The 16,922-nt window shown below is 38.1% G+C and overlaps 1 protein-coding gene and 1 pseudogene across 7 annotated transcripts in view; one reads left to right on the top strand and one right to left on the bottom strand.

Moving 5' to 3' along the window:
- The window catches only part of TMCC1 (transmembrane and coiled-coil domain family 1), a 221,069-nt gene that overhangs the window by 165,870 nt on the left and 38,277 nt on the right, over positions 1–16,922 (bottom strand). The window contains exon 1 of one of the 7 annotated variants that reach the window (XM_049716023.1): positions 6,297–6,359. The exons of the other annotated variants lie outside the window; for them this stretch is intronic. The gene's annotated coding sequence lies outside the window, so the exon portion shown is untranslated. Of the gene's footprint in view, positions 1–6,296; positions 6,360–16,922 lie in introns of those variants that run through there. 7 annotated transcript variants of the gene reach the window in all.
- On the top strand, positions 8,697–9,705 carry LOC101285574 (protein SET-like; annotated as a pseudogene).

Below are 16,922 nucleotides of genomic sequence, written 5' to 3'. Positions count from 1 at the left end.
GTGCTTTCACTGCAGTGGTCCAGGTTCAATCCCTGGTCTAGGAACTAAGATCCCACAAGCTGCGCAGCATGGCCAAAAAAAAAAAATTTCAATCTTATGGTGTCTAAAAGAATCACACCAAAAATATAGAGAACAATTAAAATAAAACGTATGGAAAAGGTCACACAAACATAAACTAAACAAAAGCTGCTCTAGCTTTATTAATAGTACTCAAAGTAGATTATAATGCAAAAAGTGTTAACAGAGGAGTAATTCATAGGATTAAATGTAGAATTCATCAGGAAGACATAATTTTAAATTTGTATGCATGCAATAACATAGACTCCAAATACATAAAGCACAACTTAGCAGAACTACAAGGAGAAGTGAAATATATCCATAATCATAATGGGGAAATTTTTAACATCTATCTCAGTAATTGATAGAATAAATGACCTAAATAGGAGGAAATAAAGAGATAAATATAGATTTGAATAGCATGGTTAACAAACTGGAACTAAACAGACATTTATATAACACAGCACCCAGTAACTGCAGAATAAATACTCTATCAAGCACAAAGAGATCACTTACAAAAACTGATCCATATGCTGAGCACTAAGGCAAGTTTCACAAGTTATTCTCTGACCACAATGTGGATTCCTAAGGTTTAGAAAGAGTAGATGAAATCACATTCTCCCCACCACCCACACTGTCTCCTGACCCAACCTGTCGGCAATACAGATGGGATGAAGCAATACAGAGGCTGGACAAGCACCCAAAACCCTAAAAGAGAGAAAGCTTTCTCTCTAACCAAAGGAAATATAGCCCCAAGAGCATGAAAGAATCCCATTGCGGTCAGGAAGATTAAACCACAAATTATGATAAATTGCTGAAGACTGAATGTGGGCTAGCATGAGAGTGTAAAGTCTCTGGGGGCTGCAATCATAGGAGAGTTTCCAGCCTATTACAGGCTTTTCCTCCAGAAATCCCAAAAGGCTCTCTAATGCGGGGGCGGGGGGGGGGGAAATCTGAGAGAATGCAAAGAAAGTTCCTCATCCCTGCCCCCACCTCTGTGGAGCTTGGCAACCAATGCCAATCAGCCCAGATCTATTTCCTCTATCTCCCTATGGAATGAAAGACTTAATCTGCAAGAAAAAAAAAAATCACCAAGGCCTGTACCCTGAGAACACTGGCAGAATCTCACTATAGCTGGAAGAAAGAAAAGGAGACTACACCCAATCTTCACTATTTCTCTAAAGTAACAATCTTAATACAGGGGGAAAGGGCTTTAAAAACTTTAACTTAGGGACTTCCCTGGCGGTCCAGTGGTTAAGACTCCACACTTCCATTGCAGGGGGCATGGGATGGATCCCTGGTTGGGGAACTAAGATCCTGTGGTATGGCCAAAAAAAATAAAATAAAATAAAATACAGGGGCAGAGAAGGCTGCTTTAAATAGAAAATTCAAATAAAGAATAAACCATTATTGGTTAAAATCTATTTAAAAAAAAAACTTTGCCTTAAAAAAAGGGGGTGGTGTTGTTAGAAAACCTAACCCAGACGCAGCAGTTGGGGAAAAACAAGGACGGGGAACAACTCCACTCCTAGAAGTAGAAAGTTTTATGAAGGCCACAGCTCCGAGATCCAGGTTCTAGTGCCTGCCAAAATCTGAGGTTTAACAAACCACCACAGAACTCCCCCCACCCTCCACTACCAGGCTAATAAGCTTTGAGTAAAAATAACAATGGAATATAGCTGCAAAGGACGAACTCACTGTGTGAAACAGCACAAAGGGAAAACCCAAAGCCAAGCAGGGAGATAAGAGACACTAGGGAAATCTGAAGTCTCTGGTTTCCATGGCAACAACAAATGTCAACTCTGGTAACCATAGCAATAATAATGTTTAAACATAGCTCAACCCCTAACAGATTAATTCAAATTCCACCCTAAAGGACTAGCAGAAGGAAACTTGCAGTGTTCTCCAAGCATATCAGATATTTACCTCAGTACTTCCTGTTCTATACAAAATGGTCACGTTTCAACAAGAAATTATGAAGCATGCCAAAGGCAGTAATAAAAACACAGTTTGAGGAAACAAAACAATTATCAGAACTAGATTCAGACATGATATAGATTTTAGAGTTATCAGGGAATTTAAAACATGATTAATATGGTGAAGACTCTAATGGAAAAGGTAGACAACATGCAAGATCAGATAGGTAATTTCAGAGAGACATGGAAATCATAAGAAAAAATCAACTGGAAAAAACATGGTAATAAATAACAAATGCTTCTGACAAGCTTATTAGTAGATTTGAAACAGCTAAAAAAAGAATCAGTGAACTTGAAGACTGGCTAATAGAAATTGCTCAAACTGAAATGTAAGGAAGAAAAAGAATAGGAAAATAAAACAGAAAAAAAACATCCAAGAACTGTGGGAAAATATCAAACCGTGTAACGCTCAGAGTGCCTGGAGAAGAAAGAACAGAGCAGAAGAAATATCTGAATGGCCAAGAACTTACCAAAATTAGTAACAAGACACCAAACTACAGACTTAAAAAGGTCCAAAAACATCAAACAGGATAAATAACAAAAACAAAAAAACTAAGCATATCATATTCAAATCGCTGAAAGGCAAAGAGAAAATCTTGAAGGCAGTCAGAGAGGGGAAAAAACATATTATATACAGAGGAACAGGATAAGGATTATAATAAGCTTCTTGTCAGCAACTGTCCAAGCAAGATGATACTGGAGTAGCAACTTTAAAATGTAAGAAAAAACTGCTGAACCAGTATTCTATATCCAGTGAAAATATCCTTCATAAAGGAAGAGGAAATAAGGACTTTCCCAATGTAAGCTGGTGCAGCCACTATGGAAAACAGTATGGAGGTTCCCTAAAAAACTAAAAATAGAGTTGCCATACGATCCAGCAATCCCACTCTTGGGCATATGTCCGGAGACAACTCTAATTAAAAAAGATACATGCACCCCAATATTCATAGCAGCACTAGTTACAATAGCCAAGACATGGAAGCAACCTAAATGTCCATCAACAGATGAATGGTTGAAGAAGATGTGGTATTATGTATACAATGGACTACTACTCAGCCATAAAAAAGAATGAAATAAACTTATTTACAAGACAGAAACAGACTCACAGACAGAGAAAACAAACTTACGCTTGCCAAAGCGGAAAGGGGGTAGGGATAAACTGGGACTTTGTGCTTAACAGATACATACTACTATATATAAAACAGATAAACAAGGCCTACTGTATAGCACAGGGAGCTATGTTCAATATCTTGTAATAACCTAAAATGGAAAAGAATCTGAAAAAGAATAGATATATGTGTGTGTGTGTTTGTGTGTGTGTGTATAACTGAATCACTTTGCTGTACACCTGAAACGAACACAACGCTGTAAATCAACTATACTTCAATTTTTAAAAAATCCTGATTTCAAATTTCTTACATCATCAAGCAGTCACAATATGTCATTCAAAAGAAAAAGGAAAAAACACTCATAATAAACATATAACATATGTTACATTTCAATACGCCTTCAGAATGTCAAATTTTGCTCAACTGCCACAGAGCCAGTCGTAAATCTCTCTAGAGTAAATGGATGAACACAAAGTTTAGAAATGAAACTTCGTCATGTTTTTCAGATTTTAAAAAAGTCTCTAACTTATGCTCTTTCTCCTTCACTGTAGGTCATTTGAGATGGTTTCAATGGTAACACATACTTTATGCTTTGCTACACTGCAAATTTATTCAACAGTTCTATTCTTGAAGTCATTATTTCTTCTCATGCTTCTATTTTATAAGGGACAACATTTTTCCAGCTACCTCCTAAGGGGATTTGTGATTTAGCAACATCTTTTCCCAGCCCAGTCATTCACACTCAAAACAAATCTTTCTCTTGAGACAGAAATGAGAAAGATATAATCAAGGAAATTCAATAGACATTTACTACTTTGAAAAATGTAATCTCTTCAGTCACAAATATAGTTTTATCACACTTCCTTGAGTTTATTCAATAAATATGGCCAAAGCAAGAGGACCTTACAGTGACTACAAAGAACAGGTAGTTATAGGGCCTTAGCTTAAACTGTTCTGTGAATGAATGAACACGCAAACATGAGAATACAAAATACTAAGATACAGTGTTTCATTAAAGTGAGAAATATGGTCAAAGTGAGACTGCCCAGTGAGTAGTTGATAACTGCTAGACAGCAAATGCACTGGCAGACTCTATCTGATGTATTTTGGAACTATGGAGTCTATTTAAGGCTTGGATCTTCCAAGGGGGAAGGCTTGGACAATAAGTTGCATTTAATTTCAATTTCAACTCTTAGCACTGTAGCAGCTACACAGCTTCCTCCAGCAACATGGACGTGAGCTGAGCAAGGTTCCTACAACAGCTTGGACACAGCTTGTGGGACCTAGGGTGGGCAAAAAAAAAGACCCTGTCTTCCAAATATCACAGATCTATGCCCTGATCACTGATTATTGCTTCTGATCACAAAGTTGCAAAGAGACAGGTGCCCATTTTTGTTGCACCTTACCTCCCCACCACCCCGCACCACCCTGTAGTTGCAAGGCCCTCCCTCTCCAGCTAAGTGACTTCCAAGGGATTTATTTAAAGGACTGGTTTCCTGTTCTCCCAATCCTTCTCCCCGCCTCCTTTCCCCCCTATCGGGAGCAAGAGCCTAAAGACTAGGATGTTGGAAAGCAACTGCATACACATTCTTCTCAAGTTCACATGGGACACCTTCCAGGACAGACCATATATTAGCTAACAAATTCCTAGAAACACAAAATCTACCAAGACTAAATCAAGAAGAAATAGAAAGGGACTTCCCTGGTGGCGCAGTGGCTAAGAATCCGCCTGCCAATGCAGGGGACACCGGTTCGAGCCCTGGTCCGGGAAGATCCCACATGCCGCAAAGCAACTAAGCCCGTGTGCCCCAACTACTGAGCCTGCACTCTAGAGCCCACGAGCCACAACCACTGAAGCCCGCGTGCCTAGAGCCCGTGCTCCACAACAAGAGAAGCCACCGCAATGAGAAGCCCACGCACCACAACGAAGAGTAGCTCCCGCTCGCCACAACTACAGAAAGCCTGCGCACGTGCAGCAACAAAGACCCAACACAGCCATAAATAAATAAATAAATAATTTTTTTTTAAAAAAAAAAAAAGAGGAAATAGGAAAATAGACCTATAAAGAGTAAGGAGATTGAATCAGTAATCAAAAATCTCCAGACAAATAAAAGCCCTGACTTAATTTGTTTCACTGGTCAATTCTACCAAGCATTTAAAGAAGAACTAATACCAATCTTTCTTAAACTTTTCCAAAAAATTGAAGAGGAGGGAATACTTCCTAATCATCCTATGAAGCCAGCATTACTGATACCAAAACCAGACAAAACCACCTCAAGAAGAGAAAACAACAGGGTTATTATCATAACCCTTATTATAATATTGAGACATTTTTTGCCTTTTTCACTTTCACCCTCTCATGAGGATAACGTGACGTTCTCATGGCTCTTAGGGCTAATGGGATATAAGAATCTAGCTGTCTTGTATGAAGTCAAACACTAAAGAGATTGGCACAAATGTAAAATAATCCTACTCTTATTAAATATTATTTTAGAAAATGACGTGTTATTCATATTAACATGTAATGGGTTTATTACTTTTTAAATTAATTAAATATTCTTTAAAATCTGTTTTGATTGCTAATACAGTAAATATCAATAAACATAACCCAAATAAACAAAAGCTTTTTGGGGTCCTCAATAATCTAAGTATAAAGGAGGCCTAATACCAGTTTAATACTGGTCTAACTCACGAAAGTTAAAGAAAGACTGAGGAATCGTCCCAAATTAAAGGAGACTATACCGACTCTGCCCTAGATCTTGGACCGGGAAACAAAAGAAAAGATAATTGGCAAAATTTGAACAGGATTTATAGGTTAGATAACAGTATTGTATTGATGTTCACTTCCTGATTTTGGTAATTGTACTGTGATCAATAAAATGTGAACTTTGGGGACTCTGGGTGAAGAATTCGGGGGATTCTTTGGCTAGTTTTGCAACTCTTTATAGATTTGAAATTATTTCAAAATGAAAATTAAAATTCTTTTAATTAAATTGATTTAAAAGATCACTCAAACTAAGTATCAGAGAGGATGTGGAGCAACTGCAGCTAGTGCTAATACTAAATGGTATAACCTCTGTGGAAAACGTGTGGCAGTATGGTAGGCAGAACGGCCCCCCAAAGATGTTTCTATCCTGTGAATATGTTACCTTACCTGACAAGAGAGACTGTGCAGACGTGATGGAATCAAAGATTTTGACACTGGGAGGTTATCCTGCATTATCCAGGAGGGCTCAATGTAATCACATAGGTCCTTATAAGTGAAAGAGGGAGGCAAGAGTGTCAGAGTCAGAGGCGATGGGACACAGAAAGAGAGGTCGGTATGATTATATTTTGAAGATGAAAGGGGGCCATGAACCAAGGAGTATAAACAGCCTCTAGAAGCAAGAGGCAAGAAAATAGGATTCTCCCCTAGAATCTCCAGAAAAAATACAGCCTTGCCAACATCTTGATTTTAGCCTAGTGAGATCCATTTCAGACTTCTGGCCCCCGGAAATGTAAGACAATAAACATGTGTTGTTTTAAGCCATTAAGTTTGTGGTCATTTGTTACAGCAATAGGAAGCTAACAGCACTTTCTTAAAAAATTTAACAAACACCCTCCATATGACCTATCCATTCCATTCCAGATTTTTACCCAAGAGAAATGAAAACATACATCCAAAGACTTGTACATAGATGTTTACAGCAGCTTTATTTATAATAGCCCCCAAACTAGATGGATAACAATCCATATGATAGAACACTGCTCAGCAATAAAAACTAAAAAAAAAAAAAGATCAATACATGCAATAACATCAATAAACTTCAAAAGCATTATGCTGAGTAAAAGAAGCCAAGCAAAAATACAAGCTTTATGATTCCATTTATATAAAAAATTATATATAATATACATATATATGTATGCATATAAAATTAACCTACAGTGATTGCCTGTGCATGGAATTGGAGGGAAAGATGGATTACAAGGGACAAGGGGAAACTTTGGGGGGTGATGAAAATATTTATCTTGATTATGGTGATGGTTTCAAAAGTGTATACTTATGTCAAAACTCACTAAATTAAAAACTTTATGTGCAACTTATTGCATGTTAATTATACTTCATTAAAATTTAAAAAAATTTAATAAAGTGATAAAGAAACAAACATTAGTTTTGAACACCTACATACTCAACACTGAGCCAAGAACTGTGAAACAATCAGGAAACAAATGCAAGGAGTATGAAATAGTAGATAAGAATCTAGACCTTAGAACCAATCAGTCCTATATTTGATTGTCAGTTTCAATAATTGGTAGCAAAGGGAGTCTTGGCTTTCTAAGCCTCAGTCTCATTTTCTATAATAATATCTAACTCACATGGTTGTTGTAAGAATTAAAAGAAATAATATATGAAAATCACCTCTGCCAAATTTGGAAGTACCCAATTAATGGTAGCTATAAGAATACTATCTTTTTTCCCCCCAGAATCTGGTGAGCTGCATGCTTCTTTACAGGTGAGGCCAATCTAATTCTTGACTTACATATTAATTCTTACGTTTATTTAAATAAAAGAATTATAAGAAGCAGTGTGCACAAACAATAAGAGAACTTAGAGCAAGGGAAAAGAAAAAAAGTAGTGCATTACAGTGAAATAAATTAACTGATGGTCCTAACAAAAGCCCTGAGTTATCAAGAACAGATTCATTAGGGACTTCCCTGGCAGTCCAGTGGTTAAGATTCTGTGCCACCAATGCAGGGGGCCCAGGTTCGATCCCTGGTTGGGGAACTAAGATCCCACATGCCATGGAGTGCAGTCAAAAAATTAAAAATAAATAAATAAAGAAAGAACAGATTCATCATACACAGAAAACTGTCTTTAACAGGGTGAAAATTTTTTTCTTACAAGGCCAAAAAGGAACACACATTTCAGAAAAATTACTATTCTAAAATGGTTAATTTCTTTGAAAGCTACATTTCTTCAACAGAGGTAAACTTTACCAATCTGGAAACATTTATAACTCTTTATCCCCTTTCAATATTAAACAAATGAAATATTACCATATATGACAAAACATTTTCTGTAGCTCTAAATAATTTACTTTGTATGATTCTCAACAATCCTAAAGATATAAATTCCTCAAAGCTGAAACAAAATGGTCTACTGAAATCAGACTTTCATACAAAACCTTTCAGTATTTCTTAAATGAAGTAAAATTTTAAAACATGCAGTACATGCTATTATGGCTCACTTGCCTACTAACTGTGGGTCCTTGAGCAAATTACTGAATTTGATCTCTAAAGTGTGGATTAAAATATTTCCCATCTCATGGGGTTACTGTAAAGAATAAATGAGAAATGCATGCATGGAAAGTACTTTATATAGTGCCTGGCAAGAAGTAAGCAAATACTCAGTAAGTGTTAGCTGCTATTTTTTTTTTTAAACTACTATTAAACACATACCTCTAACCTAGCCTTACACCTAAAGCAACTAGAGAAAGAAGAACAAACAAAACCCAAAGTTAAAGTTCTCAGAGCTCCTGGTACGAGCCTCTTTCCTTGGGTGGATTCTTGGCTTTTCTCCCAGCATGGCCCCCAAACACCAGTTTTCACTTCCACCCCAAGCAAAGAAACCGAAGAAACCGAGACTGACTCCTGCCTCCAGGCCAGAGGAAATATCTGCTTCTCCGAACTTGCCGAAGGAAGAAAAAGAATAGCAAGAAGCAATTGAACATACTGATGAAGTACAAAATGAAAACGGACAGACTTGACGAACAAGCCAGTGAGGAGATTTTGAAAGTACAACAGAAATATAACAAACTCCGCCAACCATTTCTTCAGAAGAAGTCAGAATTGATCGCCAAAACCCCACATTTTTGGGTAATATCATTTGTTAACCATCCGCAAGTGTCTGCACTGCTTGGGGAGGAGGATGAAGAGGCGCTGCATTATTTGACAAGAGTTGAAGTGACAGAATTTGGAGATATTAAATCAGGTTACAGAATAGATTCTTATTTTGATGAAAACCCTTACTTCGAAAATAAAGATCTCTCCAAAGAATTTCATCGGAATGAGAGTGATGATCCGTCTTCAAAGTCCACTGAAATCAAACGGAAATCCAGAAAGGATGTGACAAAACGTTCAAGTCAAACGCAGAATAAAGCCAGCAGGATGAGACAGCATAAGGAACCAGAAAGCTTCTTCACCTGGTTTACTGATCATTCTGATGCAGGTGCAGATGAGTTAGGAGAGGTCATCAAAGATGATATTTGGCCAAATCCATTACAGTACTACTTGGTTCCAGACATGGATGATGAGGAAAGGGAAGGAGAAGAAGGTGACGATGATGATGAAGAGGAAGAAGGATTGGAAGATATTGATGAAGAAGGGGATAAGGATGAAGGAAGATGAAGGAGAAGATGACTAATGGAACACTGATGGATTCCAACCTTCCTTTTTTAATTTTCTCCAGTCCCTGGGAGCAAGTTGCAGTCTTTTTTTTTCTCCTCCTCCTCTTGTGCTCAGTCGCCCTGTTTTTGAGGTCTCTTTTCTCCTTTATACCATGGCTCACAACTTATTTTGGGGGAAAATACCTTGAGCAAAATTCAGTGAGAAAAGAATCTCTACCCTTTTCTGTTTCAAATTCATTTTTATCCCTTCTTGTCTCAACAAAAACTTTATGGAATCAACACCACCATGCTCTGTGGGAAAAAAGAAAAACCTTCTGCTCCCTTAGCTCTGCTGGAAGCTGGAGGGTGCTAGGCCCCTGTGCAGTAGTGCATAGAATTCTAGCTTTTTTCCTCCTTTCTCTGTATACTGGACTCAGAGATTGCACTGTGTCTCTATGTGAATATGGACAGTTAGCATTTACCAACATGTATCTGTCTACTTTCTCTTGTTTAAAAAAAGAAAAAAAACTTTAAAAAATGGGGTTATAGAAGGTCAGCAAAGAATGGGTTTGAGATGTTTGGGTGGGTTAAGTGGGCATTTTGACAACATGGCTTCTCCTCTGGCATGTTTAATTGTGATGTTTAATGGACATCCCTGCAGTTTAAGATGACACTTTTAAAATAAAATTCTCTCCTAATGACGACTTGAGCCCTGCCACTCAATGGGAGAATCAGCAGAACCTGTAGGATCTTATATGCAATTGACATTCTCTATTGTAATTTTGTTCCTGTTTATTTTAAAAGTTTTCTTTTTGTTTCTCTGGAAAGGAAAGATGATGCTCAGTGTTAAACGTTAAAAGTGTACAAGTTGCTTTGTTACAATAAAACTAAATGTGTATACACTCACACAAAAAAACCCTAAGTTAGCAGAAGGAAAGAAATCATGAAGATCAGAGCAGAAATAAATGAAATAGAGACGAAGAAAACAATAGCAAAGATCAATGAAACTAAAAGCTGGTTCTTTGAGAAGATAAACAACATTGATAAACCTTTAGCCAGACTCATCCAGAAAAAAAGGGAGAGGACTCAAATCAATAAAATTAGAAATGAAAAAGGAGAAGTTACAATGGACACCACAGAAATACAAAGGATCATAAGAGACTACTACAAGCAACTATACACCAATAAAATGGACAACTGAGCAGAAATGGACAAATTCTTAGAAAGGCACAACCTTCCAAGACTGAACCAGGAATAAGTAGAAAATATGAACAGACCAATTACAAGTACTGAAATTGAAACTGTGATTAAACTCTTCCAACAAACAAAAGTCCGGGACCAGATGGCTTCACAGGCATATGCTATCAAACATTTAGAGAAGAGTTAACACCTACCCTTCTGAAACTCTTACAAAAAATCGCAGAGGAAGGAACACTCCCAAGCTCATTCTATGAGGCCACCATCACCCTGATACCAAAACCAGACAAAGATATCACAAAAAAAGGAAATTGCAGGCCAATATCAATGATGAACATAGACACAAAAATCCTCAACAGAATACTAGCAAATCGAATCCAACAACACATTAAAAGGATCATACACCATGATCAAGTGGGATTTATCCCAGGGATGCAAGGATTTTTCAATATCTGCAAATCAATCAGTGTGATACACCACTTCAACAAATTGAAGAATAAAAACCACATGATCATCTCAATAGATGCAGAAAAAGCTTTTGACAAAATCAACACCCATTTATGATAAAAATCTCCAGAAAGTGGGCACAGAGGGAACCTACCTCAACATAATAAAGGCCATATATGACAAACCCACAGCAAATGTCTTTCTCAACAGTGAAAAACTGAAAGCATTTCCTCTAAGATCAGGAACAAGACAAAGATGTCCACTCTCGCCACTTTTACTCAACATAGTTTTGGAAGTCCTAACCACAGTAATCAGAGAAGAAAAAAATAATAATAAAAAGAATCCAAATTGGAAAAGAAGTAAAACTGTCACTATTTGCAGATGACATGATACTGTACATAGAAAATTCTATAGATGCTACGAGAAAACTACTAGAGCGCAACAATAAATTTGGTAAAGCTGCAGGATACAAAATTAATACACAGCAATCTCTTGCATTCCTATACACTAACAACGAAAGATCAGAAAGAGAAATCAAGGAAACAATCCCATTTACCACAGCATCAAAAAGAATAAAATACCCAGGAATAAACCTACCAAAGGAGACAAAAGACCTGTACACAGAAAACTATAAGACACTGATGAAAGACATCAAAGATGACACAAAGAGATGGAGAGATATACCATGTTCTTAGATTGGAATAATCAATAATGTCAAAGTGACTAAACTACCCAAAGCAATCTACAGATTCAATGCAATACCTATTAAATTACCACTAGCATTTTTCACAGAATTAGAACAAAAAATTTTACAATTTGTATGGAAACACAAAAGACCACAAATAGCCAAAGCAATCCTTTTTTTAAATTTTAACATCTTTATTGGAGTATAATTGCTTTACACTGTTGTGTTAGTTTCTGCTGTATAACAAAGTGAACCAGCGATATGTATACATATATCTCCATATCCCCTCCCTCTTACATCTCCCTCCCACCCTCCCTATCCCACCCCTCTAGGTGGTCACAAAGCACCAAGCTGATCTCCCTGTGCTATGTGGCTGCTTCCCACTAGCTATTTTACATTTGGTAGTGTATATATGTCAATGTCACTCTCTCACTTCGTCCCAGCTTACCCTTCCTCCTCTCTGTGTCCTCAAGTCCATTCTCTATGTCTGTGTCCCCAAGCAATCTTGAGAAAGAAAAATGAAGCTAGAGGAATCAGGCTCCCCGACTTCAGACTATACCACAAAGCTACTGAAATCAAAACAGTGTGGTACTGGCACAAAAACAGAAATACAGATCAATGAAACATGATAGAAAGTCCAGAGATAAACCCATGCACCTATGGTCACCTAATCTATGACAAAGGAGGCAAAAATATACAATGGAGAAAAGACAGTCTCTTCAATAAGTGGTGCTGGGAAAACTGGACAGCTACATGTAAACAAATAAAATTAGAACACTCCCTAACACCATAAACAAAAATAAACTCAAAATGAATTAAAGACCTAAATGTAAGACTGGATACTATAAAACTCTTAGAGGAAAACACTCTTTGACATAAATCACAGCAATATCTTTTTGGATCCACCTCCTACAGTAATGAAAATAAAAACAAAAGTAAACAAATGGGACCTGATTAAACTTCAAAGTTTTTGCACAGCAAAGGAAATGATAAACAAAACGAAAAGACAACCCACAGAATGGGAGAAAATATTTGCAAATGAAGCGATCAACAAGGGATCAATCTCCATAATATACAAACAGCTCATGCAGCTCAATATCAACAACAAAAAAACCCAATCAAAAGATGGGCAAAAGATCTAAATAAATATTTCTCCAGGGCTTCCCTGGTGGCGTAGTGGTCAAGAATCCACCTGCCAATGCAGGGGACATGGGTTTGAGCCCTGGTCTGGGAAGATCCCACATGCCGTGGAGCAGCTAATCCCGTGCGCCACAACTACTGAACCTGAGCTCTAGAGCCCACGAGCCACAACGACTGAAGCCCGTGTGCCTAGAGCCCGTGCTCCGCAACAAGACACCTCAGTGAGAAGCCCGCGCATCACAACGAGTAGCCCCCGCCCGCCACAAATAGAGGAAGCCGACGCGCAGCAACAAAGACCCAACGCAGCCAAAAATAAACAAATAAATTAAAAAACAAAAAATTTCTCCAAAGAAGACATTCAGATGGCTAAAAAGCACATGAAAAGATGTTCAACATCAGTAATTATTAGGGAAACACAAATCAAAACTACAATGAGGTATCACCTCACACTGGTCAGAATGGCCATCATCAAAAAATCTACAAACAGTAAATGCTGGAGAGGGTGTGGAGAAAAGGGAAACCTCCTACACTGCTGTGGGAATGTAAACTGGTACAGCCACCATGGAGAACAGTATGGAGGTTCCTTAAAAAACTAAAAATAGAGCTACCATATGATCCAGCAATCCCACTCCTGGGCATATATCCGGAGAAAACCATAATTCGAAAAGATACATGCACCCCAATGTTCACTGCAGTACTATTTACAATAGCCAAGACATGGAAGCAACCTAAATGTCCATCAACAGAGGAATGGATAAAAGAAGACATGGTATATATACACAATGGAATATTACTCAGGCATAAAAACAGAATGAAATAATGCCATATGCAGCAACATGGATGGACCTAGAGATTGCCATACTGAGTGAAGTCAGAGAAAGATAAATATCATATGATACCACTTATATGTGGAATCTAAAAAAAGGGTACAAATGAACTTATCTGCAAAACAGAAATAGAGTTACAGATGTAGAAAACAAACTTATAGTTACCAAGGGGTAAGGGGGAGAGGGATAAATTGGGAGACTGGAATTGAGATATACATACTACTATATGTAAAACAGATAACTAATAAGGACCTACTGTGTAGCACACAGAACCCTACTCAGTACTCTGTAATAACCTATATGGCAAAAGAATCGGAAAAAAAAAAAAAAATATATATATATATATATATATAAAAAAAACTGAATCACCTTGCTGTACACTTGAAACTAATAAAACATTGTAAACCAGCTATAAAAAATTCAATAAAAATTATTTTTTAAAGAAATGTACCTCATCGTGATCATAAATTTAATAGTAAGATTTAAGAAGGATTACATTTAATGCAAAATTGTAAACTCTTTTCTAATTAACACTCAGATTAGGTCTCATCTGAAAACTGTTAGTACTTTACTGAAATGTCTGCATTTCTTTTGTAAATATAATTGCATAATCTGTAACCAAATCTAAATCCTGATAGTCAAAAATGTAGAAGGATACAATTACCTCATCAATTCATGTTCTTCTACTTAACACTGTTCAAACACTGAATGTCCTGTTCTTCTGTCTATCCTTTTCCCACAATTCAACTAAACAAATGTTTGAATGCCTTAAAAATGCAAGACATAATATCCTAGCTGGATCAACAGAAATTAGAAAAGAATCCTACGCTTTTTTCCACTATGCTTTCCTGAAACCAGAAGAGAAAGCTTATGTTATATCCAACTCACTCATGTTTAACAATATCTACTTAGGCCAGAGCTAAGATATATTTAATTTCACGTTTTGTCTTCCTATCACACAAAGTCTCTTCCATGAACTAACTTGCGTCCAAAAAACTGGCAGTTGCTGCTGAGATGAGGCAAAGGTTTAATCACTGGACGGCACTCACAGAAAATTAAACCAGTGAACCCAAGACCTGTTCAACAGTGGGGTTCCTCGGGTGGGTTTTTTTTACTTCCCTCAGCAATCGATACAACAACTTTCCAAACTGTACTCATAATGTATTCATTCCCAAGATCACTACTCAGAAGCATATAAATAAACCATGGCACAGCCAGAACCAACCAAACCTGTTTTGACAGATCCAGGCCAACCAACTGCACAGCTTCTGAAATATGCACCCCCACAGGCCTATGCAACATCAGCCTTTGGCTCCGGAATACGTTCCTTTCCTTCCTGTAGGCCTAGTTCTGGCTTTTGAGGAAAGAAAAATAAAGCTGTCAGCTGAGTGGATCAAACTTCCAGCAGGGTAAACAGAAAAAGCTTGTCATTTAAATCCCTTCGAGCAAGCATCTGCTCAACAGAAATGAAGGCAACTTAGTTATAAAAGACAACAACGAGGGGACTTTCCTAATGGCGCAGTGGCTAAGAGTCTGCCTGCCAATGCAGGGTACACAGGTTCGAGCCCTTGTCTGGGAAGATCCCACGTGCCGCGGAGCAAATAAGCCCGTGCACCACAACTACTGTGCCCGCGCACCTAGAGCCCGTGCTCCACAACAAGAGAAGCCACCGCAATGAGAAGCCCGCGCAAGGCAATGAAGAGTAGCCCCCGCTCACCCAACTAGAGAAAGCCTGTGCTCAGCAACAAAGACCCAACGTAGCCAAAAATAAATTAAATAAAATAAATTAAAAAAAAAAGACAACAATGGGGCTTCCCTGGTGGCGCAGTGGTTGCGAGTCCGCCTGCCGGTGCAGGGGACACGGGTTCGTGCCCCGGTCTGGGAGGATCCCACATGCCGCGGAGCGGCTGGGCGCGTGAGCCATGGCCGCTGAGCCTGCGCGTCCGGAGCCTGTGCTCTGCAACGGGAGAGGCCACAACAGTGAGAGGCCCGCGTACCGCCAAAAAAAAAAAAAAAAAAGACAACAATGAAAATTCAATACAGTTTTTTTAATGATCAAAAGAATAATAAAATAAATTTAAAAAAAAACAATGAATTCAATATATTTTAGTTTTTTTAATGATCAAAAGAATAAGAAAATACTCAAATATGCTACTTTCATCAAATTATAAACCAGCTAGCACAAGTAGAGAACAAAATAACTCAAAGCTAAATAATACCATGCAGATAGCTATTTTTAATTTTCTATGTTGATTCCATTAGGTAACATGCTTCTGAGCAATCAGGTCATGGCTTATGGAAGGGGAAGGGGTTGTTGGGTAGGGAGAGTACACTATTATTAAGTGCAAATATCAATTAATAATGCAGCCTTAATTATTTGCCAACATGAGAAACATGAGCAGGAGAACACTATTTCTGGAAAGCATTAAAATTACTGATCTAGTCATTCATTCAGGAAATATTATCCAATGCCTACTCTTTGGTTAAAACTGCAGTACAGGCTTCCCTGGTGGCGCAGTGGTTGAGAGTCCGCCTGCCGATGCAGGGGACACGGGTTCGTGCCCCGGTGCGGGAAGATCCCACATGCCGCGGAGCGGCTGGGCCCGTGAGCCATGGCTGCTGAGCCTGCGTGTCCAGAGCCTGTGCTCCGCAACGGGAGAGGCCACAGCAGTGAGAGGCCCGCATACCGCAAAAAAAACAAACCAAAAAACAAACCACAAAAAACCTGCAGTACACATCAACACGTGTAAAAACCTACAGGACGGAGAAAGCACTGATAAGCATACCTGTATGGAAAAGCAATTCTCACATATGTATTTATTTGTATCTTAAGAACAAAACTATCGAACTAAACACAATAAGAGGGTATATCTAAATTTAACCAATGAGTTCTCTCCTGCACTAAGACATCTCCTTCTGTTTGTACTTTTTCACCACCTTCATCCAATTCCCCCTCCCCCCACCTCTGGTAACCACAAATCTGATCTTTTTTTCTATAAGTTTGTTTGTCTGTTGAAGTATAGTTCACCTACACTATGTAAGTTCCTGGTGTACAACATAGTGATTCGATGTTTCTATACATTACAAAATGATCACCACGCCTCCTAAATATTCCTGAA

Source organism: Orcinus orca, chromosome 10 (assembly GCF_937001465.1).
Source record: "Orcinus orca chromosome 10, mOrcOrc1.1, whole genome shotgun sequence".
NCBI classification, from domain to species: Eukaryota; Metazoa; Chordata; class Mammalia; order Artiodactyla; family Delphinidae; genus Orcinus; species Orcinus orca.
This window is presented reverse-complemented; position numbering and strand designations above follow the sequence as displayed.